Source organism: Zingiber officinale, chromosome 1B (assembly GCF_018446385.1).
Source record: "Zingiber officinale cultivar Zhangliang chromosome 1B, Zo_v1.1, whole genome shotgun sequence".
Taxonomy (NCBI): domain Eukaryota; kingdom Viridiplantae; phylum Streptophyta; class Magnoliopsida; order Zingiberales; family Zingiberaceae; genus Zingiber; species Zingiber officinale.
The window spans coordinates 21,845,407-21,861,798 of record NC_055986.1 but is presented as its reverse complement, the minus strand read 5'-3'; positions in this window follow the sequence as shown (position 1 = coordinate 21,861,798).

Genomic DNA, 16,392 nt, shown 5'->3' with positions numbered 1-16,392 from the left:
GTGGATCAGATTCCTTATGCATCTTCTATAGGGTCTATCATGTATGTCATGTTTTGTACTCGCCCAGATGTCTCATATGCTTTAAGCATGACGAGCAGGTACCAGTCAGATCTAGGTGAAGGTCACTGGACAACAATCAAGAATATTCTTAAGTACTTAAGAAGGACTCAAGATTATTTCTTGATCTTTGGAGGCGATGAAAAGCTTGTTGTAAAGGGTTACACCGATGCTAGCTTCCAAACAGATAAAGATGATTACAGATCGCAGTCAGGGTATGTGTTTTACTTAAATGGTGGTGCTGTGAGCTGGAAGAATTCGAAGTAGGACACAGTCATTGATTCTACAACAGAGGCCAAGTACATTGCTGCTTCAGCTGCAGCAAAGGAGGCTGTTTGGATCAGGAAGTTCATTACAGAGCTTGGTGTTGTTCCTAGCATAGCGAGTCCAATAGACCTTTATTGTGATAACAATGAGACTATTGCACAGGCTAAGGAACATCGCTCTTATCAAAGATCCAAGCACATACTACGGCGATTCCATCTCATTCGAGAGATCATCGATCGAGGAGATGTGAAGATATGCAGAGTACCGACCGATGCTAACATTGCGGATCCTTTGACCAAGGCTTTGACACAGAGAAAGCATGATGGTCACACTAAGTCATTGGGTATTCGATATCTCAGTGATTGGCACTAGTGCTAGTGGGAGATTGATAGTATTAGCCCTAGTACCAATTATGATATGATTATAAAGAGCTCATTTTGTATCATATATCATTATTAATAAAAGGCAAAGTTGGTTATTATATTTATTTCAGTTCAATGTCAATTGAATAAGTATAATAATGTCCTCGGGTAGTAGGTTCTTATCTACAGTATATCAATTGGTTGAATTGATTGTAATACCCCGGTTCTGAGATTCTGGTTAAGTATGGTTTAAAAGGTTAGATGGTACTATCCATATCACCAAGGTACACATTCTTTTTCGGAAGCCCATACTTAAGAACTCCAAAGTTAAGCGTGCTTGGATTGGAGAAATCTGAGGATGGGTGACCTCTTGGGAAGTTTTCCAAGGTGCGTGCGAGTGAGGACAAAGCACGTTGAAAGGACCTCCGGTGGTCTGTGGAGCTAGTCGTCAACTCGATGGGTAATTTTGGTGATGTTCCCGGTTCAGTCCGGGTGGGACCCGCCCGGGTCGGTGCGTTACAGATGGTATCAGAGCAACCTTGCGACCGTGAGTGCGCCTGTGGCAGAAGCACCAGGGCACCACCTAGCGAGGGAGATTATGGGATTTGTCTATGGTGTGATTTGTGGTTACACAACGAGGACATTGTGTCTTTAAGTGGGGGTGATTGTAATACCCCGGTTCTGAGATTCTGGTTAAGTATGGCTTAAAAGGTTAGATGGTACTATCCATATCACCAAGGTGCACCTTCCATTTCGGAAGCCCATGCTTAAGAACTCCAAAGTTAAGCGTGCTTGGCTTGGAGAAATCTGAGGATGAGTGACCTCTTGGGAAGTTTCCCAGGGTGCGTGCGAGTGAGGACAAAGCACGTTGAAAGGACCTCCGGTGGTCTATGGAGCTAGTCGTCAACTCGATGGGTAATTTTAGCGACGTTCCCGGTTCAGTCCGGGTGGGGCCCGCCCGGGCCGGGGCGTTCCATTGATAGTGAGATATTGTAGAGAACACTACTCTTAACTATTCCTAGTCAAGCATTAATATACAAGGACAATATTAATGCGTTGAGACTAGCATGTAGGTCAACGGATGACTTGATCTCATAAGTCATGGATATGAGATATCAGGTAGTCATGGATATGAGATATCAGGTTGATATATGAGTATATATTAGAGAATATATACTGAATGACCCACTATGAGAATGTTTCATGGATTGTTATATGAGTGTCATAAACATTCTCGTACTTTGATATCGACAAACGTCATTTGTAACAAGGTGGACAATAAAGTCGATCACTGGGTATGCAATGAATTATGCGGAGGGATGTGAGTGATATAAATGAGATCTATCATTTTCATATGATGGAAACGGTATATGTGGGCCCCTTGATTAGGACATAAAGAAAGCATGGTCATGCTCAAATTAGTCAATATGATATATTGAACTCATTTAATTGAGTGTGTCTACTTAGAGATCAAGAAACATAAAAATTGATAAGAGGATGACATGATCTATGCCTCATTGATCAATCTAGATATCAGGGATAGATGGACCAAGTCATACAAGATAATAGTCACGGAAAGGTTAGGTCGGATTTCGACTTTCTTGTCAATTGGGTAGCAATGATGCCTTACTAGATGTCACTCATTGCTTATGTATCTAAATGTTAATTTGGGTACATTGTCAACGTTACGAGAACCTATTGGGTCACACACAAAGAACAAGTAGATTTGGAGATGTATTCTTATGATGAATAATTGGATTAAGTCTAATCTGAATTGGACTTATTGAGTTAGACTCAATTGGATCTAATTGTTGGATCAAGTCCAATTCAAACTAGAATCGAGGAAGTCAATTCAAATGAATGAAATAGTGATTCATTGAATTTGAATTGCATGAGAATTAATTGAGTAAGACTCGATTGAATTAGACTTGAGTTAGACTCAAGTGAGCTAAACATGAGTTAGACTCAAGTGCATATGAAATGAGAAGTATTCATTGAATTTTCGAAATTCAATGAATCACAATATTCAATTTTCGAAATTGAATATGAAAGGAGGAGTTTTCAAAATGGTCATTAATGAAGAGTGAATACTAATTAAGACTCATTAATGGGATTAATGAGCATTAAGTGTTTTTCATTAGATGAAAATACTTAAACCATTTTTCTCTCATTTTTCCTTACTTCTTCATTTCTCTTTTCTCTTCTTCTTCCTCCCTTGGCTGAAATCACTCTTGGTTGCTAGCACAACCATATGTGATTTTTCTTCTCCATTTTTGAGAGTTTGTAAGACAAACGGAGGAGTACTTGTTTGTGTGGATACCGAAAGAGGCACAGACGCTTTGATCGTGCTGAGATCCGAGCAGTCGGGAGATCGAGTGCACGCTACAAAGGTATAATTTCATGCTCTTTAGATATAACTTAGTATAAGTTTTGTTTCCCTTCGCATGGATCTTCTGGAGGAAATAGGTTTTTCCGCTGCGCGTTTGCATGTTTAGCAACCTATTTCCTTACAACACTCATCCGAGCCGAGTGGCTATCCCGCTCAGCCCAGTAAAAGACACTGCTAGCTAGATATTATCTTTTTGGGAGCATGTGCCGCTGACAGGCGACATGGTCTACAACTGGTTCAGATAGAAGATCGTACGACAGAAGCTTCCACTGTCACTTCAGATATATGCTCGGCTCGTTAAGGTATTGTGTCAGGAACACTTTACTGATACAACTTTTCAAGGAAAGCTTCGAGAAGCATGCACGCTTTGGGAAGCGTGCACACGCGCTACAGGAGCCCTATATAAAGGGGGTACAAGTTTCAACGAAGGTATGCGATAATCTATTGTTGCTGCAACTATTTGCTACTTTACTACTTTGCTCTGCTGCCACACATTGTTGGTGACTAACTTGAGCGCCGGAGGGCCATCGCGGGGACCTCTTCCTTGGCTCGGCACTGACATAGCTGTGGTTGCAAGGTCTCGAGAAGTCGACACACGGTCAACTAGAGCGCCACATCCCCAGTTTCCGTCACCTCCGCTATCGGATAGGATAAAAAATATATATATATATATATGCCACTGCACGTGTGCAGCATATCAGTTGCGTTTCATTATTTTTTTCGATTTTTAAAATTTTAAATTAAAAAATTATTTAAAATATTTAGGATTTATATAAATCCTAAATATATTAATATATCCCCTAAATATATTACAATACCTCGTAAATATTTAAATTTATTTTATTTTTAATTTTTTTTAACTAAATACTATAATCTAATTGAAAAACCTGAACCTATAGGTAAAATCTTTTAAAAAATAAATTAGCTTGAACATTATAACCTAATTAAGAAATCTGAATCCTAAAAATAAAATGTTAAAAAAATTATTTTAAATAATTTTTTAATTTAAAATAAAAAAAAATCGAAAAAAATAATGAAACGTAGCCGATATGCTACGCGTGCACAGTCGCACACTGTGAGGCGCGCAACATATCATCCCGCTATATATATATATATATATAATTAATAAATTATTAAATACTCACCGTCATAAATTTCTAAACCGACTTAAATTTTAAAATATAAAAATAAAAATAAAAATTATCAAAAAAATATACTAAATACAAAAAATTATTAAAAATATAAAAATTAATAATAATAATAATATGGTAGCAAAGGTAGAATCCGTCATCCCAACAATTCCATATGGTGGACCCCAAGATTATATGTGAAGAGGTAAATCAAAAAATTATAATTAGTTAGTGTGGAGGAGGATTTTTTTCCTCTTGATTTTCTCGAGATTTGAATCTTTTAGACTCTAATAACAATTCTACTCCGTATTTACCAACTTAATTTTACCCTAAGTAGTAGTAATAATAAGAATATGGATCTATCGTACCTTCGTTTAATATATAAATTTACAATTAAAATTATATTGATTTTTAATTAGTCCAATTAATAGCTTTACTAAATGGTAGATTTCCATTTTATCTACATGTCAAATTTTTTTTGCATTAGCTAAAGATTTGTCACGCCATGTTCTGATGCCGATAATTTACTCTCACTGTATACGAATGCATTTGGCTTTCTTTTGTCAAAACATTTATGTTCTGTCTTAAATAAAGATGTAACAACTCAAATTTTCTTATTTTGAGTCTCACAAATAATTTAAAAATATTTAAAAATACTATACAAATATTCTAGGGATTTTTAGAAATTTTTAGAGTATTTTTATATAATTTTTGGAGGTCGTTTAGTATTTTTACTAAACGAAAGAAGTGTCGACAAAAAAATATCCAAGACAAGATTCAAACCGTGGACCTCGGGTTAAGCCAAACCTTAAGCAAACCGGGATGACCAAGTGTTCCGTCAGTATCTCATGAAAGAGTAAGGCGTGGAATTATCGTAAGCAATAACTGAACCTATTTAAAATAACCCTAGGTTATAAAAGGATAAGTTAAGAGGGATTAGGTTATTTATTTTCTCCCGAAATCTTTTCTCCTTCTCTTCCTCGCGTGCGACGGCGTCGACGTTGCTTGGGTGAAGACGAAGCCGAACTTAGGGCTTCAGTCCGGCGGCCGGTCGAGGGGGTTTTCCGAGAGTCCTTTCCATCCTCAGGATCCTCTGGACGAGAAGAGCTCGTAAGCACGAGGAAGAGGCCGGGAAGCTCAAGCTCCTCTGAACCCTAGAACCTCCTTTCTCGGCTGTAAGTCCAAGAACACGAGGTAAGTTGCTTACTCACCTGCAGTAAGAGTAGCTCCCGGATTTGTACGAGTATCGTAGTTATCTTTTAGTATAAATGTTCTTTTTCGGATTTAGGAATTAGATGTTAGGACTCATGAACAGATTTATGGTGTAGATGTTGTAAATGGGTAAAATATGATTTTTCATTTTGGAGTTCTAAATGTTCATGATAGGTTAAAGAATACAATATCTACACATATGCATTTTCTTTGTTCAAACTCTGGAATTGGCAGATCCATCTTGATGCAGGTTAACTGTAATTATTCCCCAAGCACCGCTGGGACATTCTTGAAAAATTTCGATAATCATTATAAGTCTTTTAGTAAACACAAAGCAGCCCATATTATGTTTAGCTAAGTTACATTTTCTAAATGATGGATCTGTTGCTTTACAACTCTGCCCTTTAGGTTCATTCCATTTTCAAATACTGAAACTTTGAGTTTTGCTGTCATATTGATACTAAATTCTGTACCCCTGTACATTCTGTCAGACCTCTGAAATTGAGAATGGAAAAGTTTGAGTTATGTGATATGTTGTTTAGACTCTACCTCTTTGCTGTAAAATTCTACTTTGCTGGTTAATTTCCCTTTTGCTGCCTTAGCTTGGTTAATTTCCCCTTGCTACCGTGAGTTTGATAAAGAAGAGGAGAAGAGATTTTAATGGATTTGGCATGTGTTTAAGTATCTCATCTTATGTTAACTTTGCAGATTTTAGTTTATATGCAATTAACTGGACATGGACAGCATGTGATTAGTATATCACGTGTTAGTTTTGATAGCAGCAGAAACCCTGTTGTTTCTTTTCCTTATGCTTTGTATTGGCAGTAGGCTTGTACGAAATGTGAACTTCTTCTTATTCCACGTCCTTCTGGTCCCAAGCATACAACTTAGATTTTCTGTTAATGAGAATAACATGAGCAACTTTTCTTTACTATTAGATGTGCATGGGCAATTTATTTTAGAGCATGCAATTACAGAACCTATGCTACTTTCATGAACCTGAATAGCTCCTCATGTGTTTTCATATGTTGAATTTCCTTTCAATATTTTGAGTTTAAGCAAAGTTTAAGCAAAGAAAAGAAAGAACAGTCCAAGGCCTTAAGTAAATCCCAAAAGTCAAGGTTTTAAGGATTTTGGCACACAAGGTGCTTATTAAAATGCAGAGACATTATATAATAGAAGTAATAAAAGATAACAAGTATCTTACTTTTTGAAGAGGCCAGTACCCGACTTCCAAGGTTGTCGTTAAATAAATCCGGGTGTCCAATTCCAAGGTCTTGGCCCTGGTAAGACCAAGGTCTTTACCCTCGTAGGACTGATGACTAGCTACCACAGTCCCTATTAGCGAGCGCGTATTGGTACTAAGTCTGGGCCCCAAGAGAAGTTGATTAGTATTTTAAAGTAATAAAGTATAAGTTTTGAAACAAATGAAACAAGCCCCACTTATGTTTAGAGTCAGCAAGGTTAGCTTCTTTTAATTCGAAGCATACAGTATTAGTTTTATTTGTTTCCTGATTGGTTATTTAGCATTATTAGCTCTATCTTCCAACATGCATCTTTTATTCTTGTATGATATGAGTATGTTAATTTTATAGCTTTGCTATTAGTTGAGCATGAGTAATCTTTATTGCTATTAGATTAACATGAGTAGCTATTTATGTTTCTTTTAAAGCATACAGTTTCTAGTTCTTCTTGTATACATGCATATCCGTGTTTTTGTGAGTTAGATAGCGCTTACTAAGCAAATTTTGCTTATAGATTGCATTTCCTCTTACTGCAGATAAAGGAAAGGAAAAGATTTAGCAAGGAAGACGACAAGGTGGTGCGGATGGTGTGTGATGCTAGGACTGTGGGAGAGACTTGTGAAGTTATTGAGTTTCCGTGTTAGTGGATAAGAAATAATTGAGTTGTACTTTATGGTTTATGTCATTTGAGATTGTATTTTATATCCCATGTTTTTATTGAGTTCGTTCGTGTTTTAGATTGCATGCTGTGATGAGTTTCCGTTTAATAAGTAGATATTTTGGTGTTTGACACTTATTAAACTGCATGGGTGTTTAATACATGTTCCAGCCGCCTGTGGCTAATGTATATATTTATGTATCTCAGTTTATGGTCACCGGTACAGGGGAGACTCTGCTGAAATTTTTCGGTAAGGACCCCTCGTGGTTTCGATCATACCGGTTAAGTAAAGTCAGTAGTTAAGTAACAGTCACCCTTAGAGAGTAGTAGTAGTTGTAAGAAGGGTGGTCTTTACAGTTGGTATCAGAGCAGTCTCCATTCTCCAGCATCACACATCAGCACCATCCTTGCCGCCTTCAAGTAAGAAAGTATTTAAGTTTTTCCTTTTATGCTTTCTTTATTATTTGTAGTATGGAGAAATTACTTATATGCGCTTTAGTAAGATAGAAGTTTTGTTTCTCTTTTATGCATATACATAAGTATGTTTAGAAATGATAGAGAAGATATCAAGTCTTTTTCTTTGCATAATTAGATGTCAAGAAGAGGATGTCTCCGTACCGCTCGTACTGAGGACCGAGCACAGGGGAACGAGGAGCCCAGAACAGCTGAACCAAATCTCTCTGAAGTTGTTGCTCAACTCCATAGACAAGTAGCAGAGCAGCAACAAGTGATCGTCAATCTGATGGAGAATCAGCAGCCAGTCCCTCCCACTTCTCCAACAATCAATGTGGAGACTCCAGTGGTGACTGAGGTTCCACCAGCCGCCTTGGAAGTCGCCACAGCACCTAGAAGACAAGAAGCATGCCTGATATAGTGGCTGAAGCTGAAGCTAGAGAGTTTCTCAGGCACGACTGAGCCCTGGGATGCTCAAGCTTAGTTCAAGACACTGGAGAGCACCATGGAGCTTCTAGACTGGCCAGAAGTCGAGAAGGTCAAGTGTGCCTCATTCTGCCTATCTGGAGATGCTCGTATGTGGTGGAAGAGAGTTAAAAGCAAGAGAGCAATCAATCAGATGAGCTGGGCTGACTTTGAAGCAGAGTTTTATGAAGAATTCTTCCGCCAGCGGATCACCAATAAGCATTATGAGGAGTTCATAGAATTTAGACAAGGTGACATGTCAGTCGAAGAAGCAGAAAAGAAATTCAATAGGCTAGCTCGTCTCTGCCCAGAGCTAGTAAGCACGGAGAAGGAACGAGTCAGACTGATGCTCAGGATGCTGAGGCCAGTGATAGCACTTAATGTGAGTAGTGGAACTCACCAGCCTCAGACTGGCGAAGAGCCGGTCAATAGAGCATTAGTCGCTGAGCATTATCTGAACAGCATCAAGGCACAACGAGAGCAACACAAGCCGGTCAAGATTGAAGACAAGACAGTGGGGAGCCAGAAACCCCAATCAAGTAAGCAGAACTGGAAGGGCAAGGGTCACAAGAGAAAGCAGTGGAACTCAGGAGGTAACCAGAAAGGAGAACCAGCAAATAAGTAGACCAAGTTCTCTCCCAGTCCTAAATGTGGGAGAACACATCCAGGAGCCTGTCTTTTGGGTAAGACTAGATGTTATTCCTGTGGTCAGGAAGGACACATGGCGAAAGAATGCCCTAACAAGTTCAAAGCACCTCAGCCACAGCCAATACAATATGGAGGCAAACCTCAGCTACATTATATGCCTGCAACTCTGGAAGGACCTCAGCTCAGTCAAGGAAGGTTGGAAGCCCCACCAGTTCCAGCCAGTGCCAGAGTATTCTCCCTCACTAAAGAAGAAGCTGCTAGTGCCTCCACGGTCGTAACAGGTCAAGTAGTTATTTTTCAGCATTTAGCTACTGCACTATTTGATACTGGAGCGACCCATTCTTTTGTATCAGTACCCTTTGCCAAAGAATTACAGGTACCTACAGAAAGTATGAACTCCAAGTTCCTAACGACCCTACCTTCTGGGGAAGTCATGGAATCCAACCAGTGGCTTCGGGCTATACCAGTCAGAATTTCAGACCGTGAGCTATGTGTAGATCTGGTAGTCCTCGTCATGCAGGATTTCGATATCATTTTAGGTATGAATTTCCTCAGCAAGTGCAGTGCTTCAGTGGACTGCCGCAGAAGGAAAGTGATCTTTAGTCCAGAAGGTGAACCATCCTTTAAGTTCACAGGGGTGCCGAAGAGGAAGACCCAGAAGTTCCTCTCTTCCCTCACAGCTCACCAGATGTTAGCTAAAGGGTGTGCTGATTTTCTTGCACACATTGTGAATACAAAAGAACAAGAAAAACCCAAGTAGGAGGAAGTTCAGATAGTCTGTGAGTATCCAGAGTTATTCCCAGAAGAGCTACCTGGACTACCTCCCAACCGAGAAGTGGAGTTTGAGATTGAACTGGTTCCTGGTACCGGTCCAATTTCAAAAGCTCCATATCGCATGTCTCCAGCAGAGCTGAAAGAACTATAAGAACAACTCCAGGAGCTGCTCGACAAAGGCTTCATCCGCCCTAGTCATTCACCATGGGGAGCTCCTGTGTTGTTTGTCAAGAAGAAAGACGGATCTATGCGGATGTGCATAGATTATAGAGCTCTGAATCAAGTGACAATCAAGAACAAGTACCCCTTCCCAGGATCAACAACTTATTTGATCAGTTGAGAGGGGCAACAGCATTCTCAAAGATAGACCTGCGCTCTGGGCACCATCAGCTGAAAGTGAAAGAAAGGGATATACCTAGAACGGCTTTCAGGACCAGATACGAACACTACGAGTTTGTAGTCATGCCTTTTGGTGTGACTAATGCACCAGCGGTCTTCATGGAATTAATGAACAGAGTGTTCAGATAATACCTTGACAAATTTGTCATCGTATTCATCGACGACATTCTAGTCTATTCAAGGACCCAGAGGAGCATGACACGCACTTTAAAATAGTACTGCAGACCCTACAGCAGAAGCAGCTGTATGCTAAATTCTCAAAGTACGAGTTCTGGTTAGATCAGGTGGCGTTTCTAGGTCACATCATTTATAAAGAAGGCATCCAAGAGGATCCAGCCAAAATAGAAGCGGTCAACAATTGGACTAGACCCAAGAATGTCATGGAGATCAGAAGCTTCTTGGTTTAGCTGGGTACTACAGAAAATTTGTGGAGGACTTTTCCAGGATAGCCTCTCCACTAACAGCCCTCACCAGGAAGAATAAGAAGTTTGAATGGTCAGATAAATGTAAGCAAAGTTTCCAAGAGTTAAAGAAGAGACTAACCAGTGCTCCCATCCTGACAGTTCCAGAAAGTGACAGGAGTTTTGACATCTACAGTGATGCTTCCAAGATGGGACTAGGAGATGTACTCATGCAAGAAGGAAAAGTTATAGCTTATGCTTCCAGACAACTCAAAGACTACGAGAAGAACTATCCCACTCATGATCTCGAGCTGGTAGCTGTGGTCTTTGCACTAAAACTCTGGCGACACTACTTGTATGGAGTCCAGTGCAGAATCTTCACTGACCATCAAAGTTTAAAGTATTTCTTCACCCAGAAAGATTTAAACATGAGACAGCATAGGTGGCTAGAGTTGGTCAAAGACTATGACTGTGAAATCCTCTACCACCCAGGCAAAGCTAATAAAGTGACAGATGCACTAAGCAGAAAATACAGTGCATCCCTGATGTCTTTGTCTTCATTGGCCCTACCACTGCAGAAGGAGTTGTCAGACTTTGGAATGGAAATTATTTATGGGCAACTCTCTGCATTGACCTTAGAGTCAACTCTGCTTGAGGATATACAGAGAAAGCAAAGTGAAGATCCGGACATCCAGAAGATCAAGCAAGGGATACAAAAAGAAGAAGATACAGAGTTTCGAGTATCAGACAGTGGAGTTTTTTATCAGGGAAATCGCCTTTGTGTTCCCAATGATGAGGAATTAAGAAGAAAGATTTTAGAGGAAGCTCATAGTACACCATACTCCATACATCCTGGTTCTACCAAGATGTACCTGTTAGGATCGATGGTCGCGGCTAGAGAGGGGGGGTGTGAATAGCCGCCTCAAATTCTTCGCGTTTCTTCCTACGATTAGGGTTAGCGCAGCGGAAATAACTAAATAGAAACGCAAAAAGGAAAGATCAAACCTCAAACTCGAACTCGACGATGTAACGAGGTTCGGAGATGAAACTCCTACTCCTCGGCGTGTCTGTAAGGTGGACGAATCCGATCAATCCGTCGGTGGATGAGACCCCGGAGAATCGACTAATGTAACACTCCTTCTGGGTGGAGAAACCTCGCCACAATGTTTTGCAAAAGCAATACAGGAGTAGAAAGCAGCAAGAAGCAAAATACAATACAAATGTATAAAACACCTTCGCTTACTTGCCTTCTCTTCGACTGGATGAAGCAGCAGCTTCACAAGACGCCTACAACAGCAGGAACCAGTCGATGAAGCTCACACGAAGCTTCAAGCAGAAGCGAGCTCAGCAAAACTCAAATCACAGCAGTGAAGAAGAAGAAGCAGAAGCTTCGGACAAGAAGAAGAGCAATCAAGAGTGTCCACTGTAGAAGCCCTCAGCCCTTTTATAGCATGCATCCACCTGCGAGAAGAACAGAGGCCAAAAGACTAGCCGTTGTGAGCCAACGGCTAGGGCCAGATCGATCAGGCATCACCCTGATCGGTCTGGGGCTGATCTGATCGGTCGTGGGGACCGATTAGGCTCTATGCTGATCGGTCCCCAGACCGATCAGAAAGCTTTCACAGAGAGTTGCCCAACTCTCTGTACGTACCCTGATCGGTCCCGGGGACCGATCAGGATTCCTGCTGATCGGTCCCCAGACCGATCACGATCAGGAAACCAAAGTATCACTGGATCGGTCTCCAGACCGATCCAGGTCTTGGTTTTTGCCCAAACCAAGTCCAAACTAATATCCGGTCAACCTTGACCTCTTGGTACATCATGCTTAGCATCCGGTCACTCCCTTGACCTGCTAAGACTCCCCACCAAGTGTCCGGTCAATCCCTTTGACCCACTTGGACTTTTCTCTTCGTGTCAAGTATCCGGTCACTCCTTTGACCTACTTGACCTTCTCAACACCAGATGTCTGATCACCCTTGATCCATCTGGATTTTCCCTTGCCCGGCTTCACTCACCAGGACTTTCACCTAGCTTCACTCACTAGGGTTTTCACCTGGCTTCACTCACCAGGATTTCCAATCTGCCCGGCTTCACTCACTAGGACTTTCCAACTGCCTGGCTTCACTCACCAGGACTTTCACCTACCTTCACTCACTAGGGTTTTCACCTGGCTTCACTCACCAGGATTTCCTAACTGCCTGGCTTCACTCACCAGGACTTTCCGAACTGCCTAACATCCCAGTTAGGACTTCCCAGTCAAGTATCCGGTCAACCTTGACCTACTTGACTCTTCTTCATCCAACCTGATCAGACCCTGATCAGTATCTCTTCGCATGGACAACTGCACCTGCATTGTTCATGTCTACATGTCTTTCTGTATTGTCAAACATCGAAACTATGACCAAGGTTTACGCTTGGTCAACTAGGTCAACCTTGACCTACTGGAAATTGCACCAACAGTACCAAGATGTGAAACAGAAGTTCTGGTGGTCTGGACTCAAAAGAGATGTTGCTAAATATGTCAGTACCTTCTTGACATGTCAGAGGATTAAAGCATAACACCAGAGACCAGGAGGAGTTCTACAGCCTCTCCCAATACCAGAGTGGAAGTGGGAAGACATATCCATGGACTTTATAACAGGTCTTCCAAGAACCACGAATGGATATGATGCGATATGGGTGATAGTGGACAGATTGACCAAGTCTGCTCATTTTCTAGCCATTAAGGTGTCCAACTCTATAGAGCAGTTGACACAGCTATATGTTAAGGAGGTGATCAGACTTCACGGAGTTCCTAAATCTATTGTTTCTGATAGAGATGGACGTTTCACCTCTCACTTTTGGGAGTGTGTTCAGAATGCACTAAGCACCAAACTCAAGTTCAGCATAGCCTTCCATCCTCAGACTTATGGACAAACAGAGCGAGTAAATCAGATTTTAGAAGATATGCTCAGAGCTTGTGCACTAGATTTCAAGGGAAGTTGGTGCAAATATCTATGCTTAGCTGAATTTTCCTACAACAACAGCTATCAAGCCACCATCAAGATGACACCATATGAGACGTTGTATAGCAGGAAGTGCAGATCACCCATTTGCTGGCAAGAAGCAGGTGAAAGAAGGGAAATGGAAATAAAGCTGGGCATCCAGACAGAGATGATAGAAGAAACCACTCAGGCTATTCAGAAGATCAGACAGAGAATTGAGACTACCCAGAGTAGACAGAAGAGTTATACTGACACACGCCGTAGCCCACTTGAATTCCAAGTAGGGGATTCAGTCTTTCACAAGGTTGCTCCGATGAAGGGAGTGATGAGATTTGGCAAGAAGGGCAAATTAAGTCCTTGTTATGTAGGACCCTACCTGATCACAGAAAGGATTGGGAAAGTAGCATACAAGCTGGATTTACCACAAGACATGTCAACAATACACAATGTATTTCATGTCTCTATGCTAAAGAAGTGTATTCACGACCCTAGCCAAGTGATTCAGCCTCAGTCAGTGCAGATCCAAGAGGATCTTAGCTACGAGAGCAGACCTACACAGATAGTGGACAGAGAAGTCAAGAGACTAAGAAATAAAGAAGTGCCACTAGTGAAGGTCATCTGGCAGAATCAGAAGCACGAGAAAGTTACTTGGGAGCGTGAGGACAGTATGAAACAGAAATATCCAGAATTATTCTAAGTTCGAGGATGAACTTTTTATAAGGTATGGGGAATTGTAAAAATCCAAATTTCCTCATTTTGAGTTCAAAAAATAATTTAAAAATATTTTAAAATGCTATAGAAATATTCTAGGGATTTTTAGAAATTTTTAGAGTATTTTTATGCAATTTTTGGAGGTCCTTTGGTATTTTTACTAAACGAAAGAAATTTCGACAAAAAAATGTCCAAGCCGAGATTCGAACCGTGGACCTCGGGTTAAGCTAAACCTTAAGCAAACCGGGTTGACCAAGTGTTCCGCCGGTATTTCGTGAAAGAGTAAGGCGCAGAATTATCTTAAGCAATAACTGAACCTATTTAAAATAACCCTAGGTTATAAAAGGATAAGTTAAGAGGGATTAGGTTATTTCTTTTCTCCCGAAATCTTTTCTCGTTCTCTTCCTCGCGTGCGACGGTGTCGACATTGCTTGGGCGAAGACGAAGCCGAACTTAGGGCTTCACTCCGGCAGCCGGTCGAGGGGGTTTTCCGAGAGTCCTTTCCATCCTCACGATCCTCTCGACGAGAAGAGCTCGTAAGCATGAGGAAGAGGCCGGGAAGCTCAAGCTCCTCCGAACCCTAGAACCTCCTTTCTCAGTTGTAAGTCCAAGAACACGAGGTAAGTTGCTTACTCATTTGCAGTAAGAGTAGCTCCCGGATTTGTGCGAGTATCGTAGTTATCTTTTAGTATAAATGTTCTTTTTCGGATTTAGGAATTAGATGTTAGGACTCATGAACAGATTTATGGTGTAGATATTGTAAATGGGTAAAATATGATTTTTCATTTTGGAGTTCTAAATGTTCATGATAGGTTAAAGAATACAATATCTACACATATGCATTTTCTTTGTTCAAACTCTGGAATTGGCAGATCCATCTTGATGCAGGTTAACTGTAATTATTCCCCAAGCACCGCTGGGACATTCTTGAAAAATTTCGATAATCATTATAAGTCTTTTAGTAAACACAAAGTAGACCATATTATGTTTAGCTAAGTTACATTTTCTAAATGATGGATCTGTTGCTTTACAACTCTGCCCTTTAGGTTCATTCCATTTTCAAATACTGAAACTTTGAGTTTTGCTGTCATATTGATACTAAATTCTGTACCCCTGTACATTCTGTCAGACCTCTGAAATTGAGAATGGAAAAGTTTGAGTTATGTGATATGTTGTTTAGACTCTACCTCTTTGCTGTAAAATTCTACTTTGCTGGTTAATTTCCCTTTTGCTTCCTTAGCTTGGTTAATTTCCCCTTGCTGCCGTGAGTTTGATAAAGAAGAGGAGAAGAGATTTTAATGGATTTGGCATGTGTTTAAGTATCTCATCTTATGTTAACTTTGCAGATTTTAGTTTATATGCAATTAACTGGACATGGACAACATGTGATTAGTATATCACGTGTTAGTTTTGATAGCAGCAGAAACCCTGTTGTTTCTTTTCCTTATGCTTTGTATTGGCAGTAGGCTTGTACGAAACGTGAACTTCTTCTTATTCCACGTCCTTCTGGTCCCAAGCATGCAACTTAGATTTTCTGTTAATGAGAATAACATGAGCAACTTTTCTTTACTATTAGATGTGCATGGGCAGTTTATTTTAGAGCATGCAATTACAGAACCTATGCTACTTTCATGAACCTGAATAGCTCCTCATGTGTTTTCATATGTTGAATTTCCTTTCAATATTTTGAGTTTAAGCAAAGTTTAAGCAAAGAAAAGAAAGAACAGTCCAAGGCCTTAAGTAAATCCCAAAAGTCAAGGCTTTAAGGATTTTGACACACAATGTGCTTATTAAAATGCCGAGGCATTATATAATAGAAGTAATAAAAGATAACAAGTATCTTACTTTTTGAAGAGGCTAGTACCCGACTTCCAAGGTTGTCGTTAAACAAATCCAGGTGTCCAATTCCAAGGTCTTGGCCCTGGTAAGACCAAGGTCTTTACCCTCGTAGGACTGATGACTAGCTACCACAGCTCCTATTAGGGAGCGCACATTGGTACTAAGCCTGGGCCCCAAGAGAAGTTGATTAGTATTTTAAAGCAATACAGTATAAGTTTTGAAACAAATGAAACAAGCCCCACTTATGTTTAGAGTCAGCAAGTTTAGCTTCTTTTAATTCGAAGTATACAGTATTAGTTTTATTTGTTTCCTGATTGGTTATTTAGCATGATTAGCTCTATCTTCCAACATGCAGCTTTTATTCTTGTATGATATGAGTATGTTAATTTTATAGCTTTG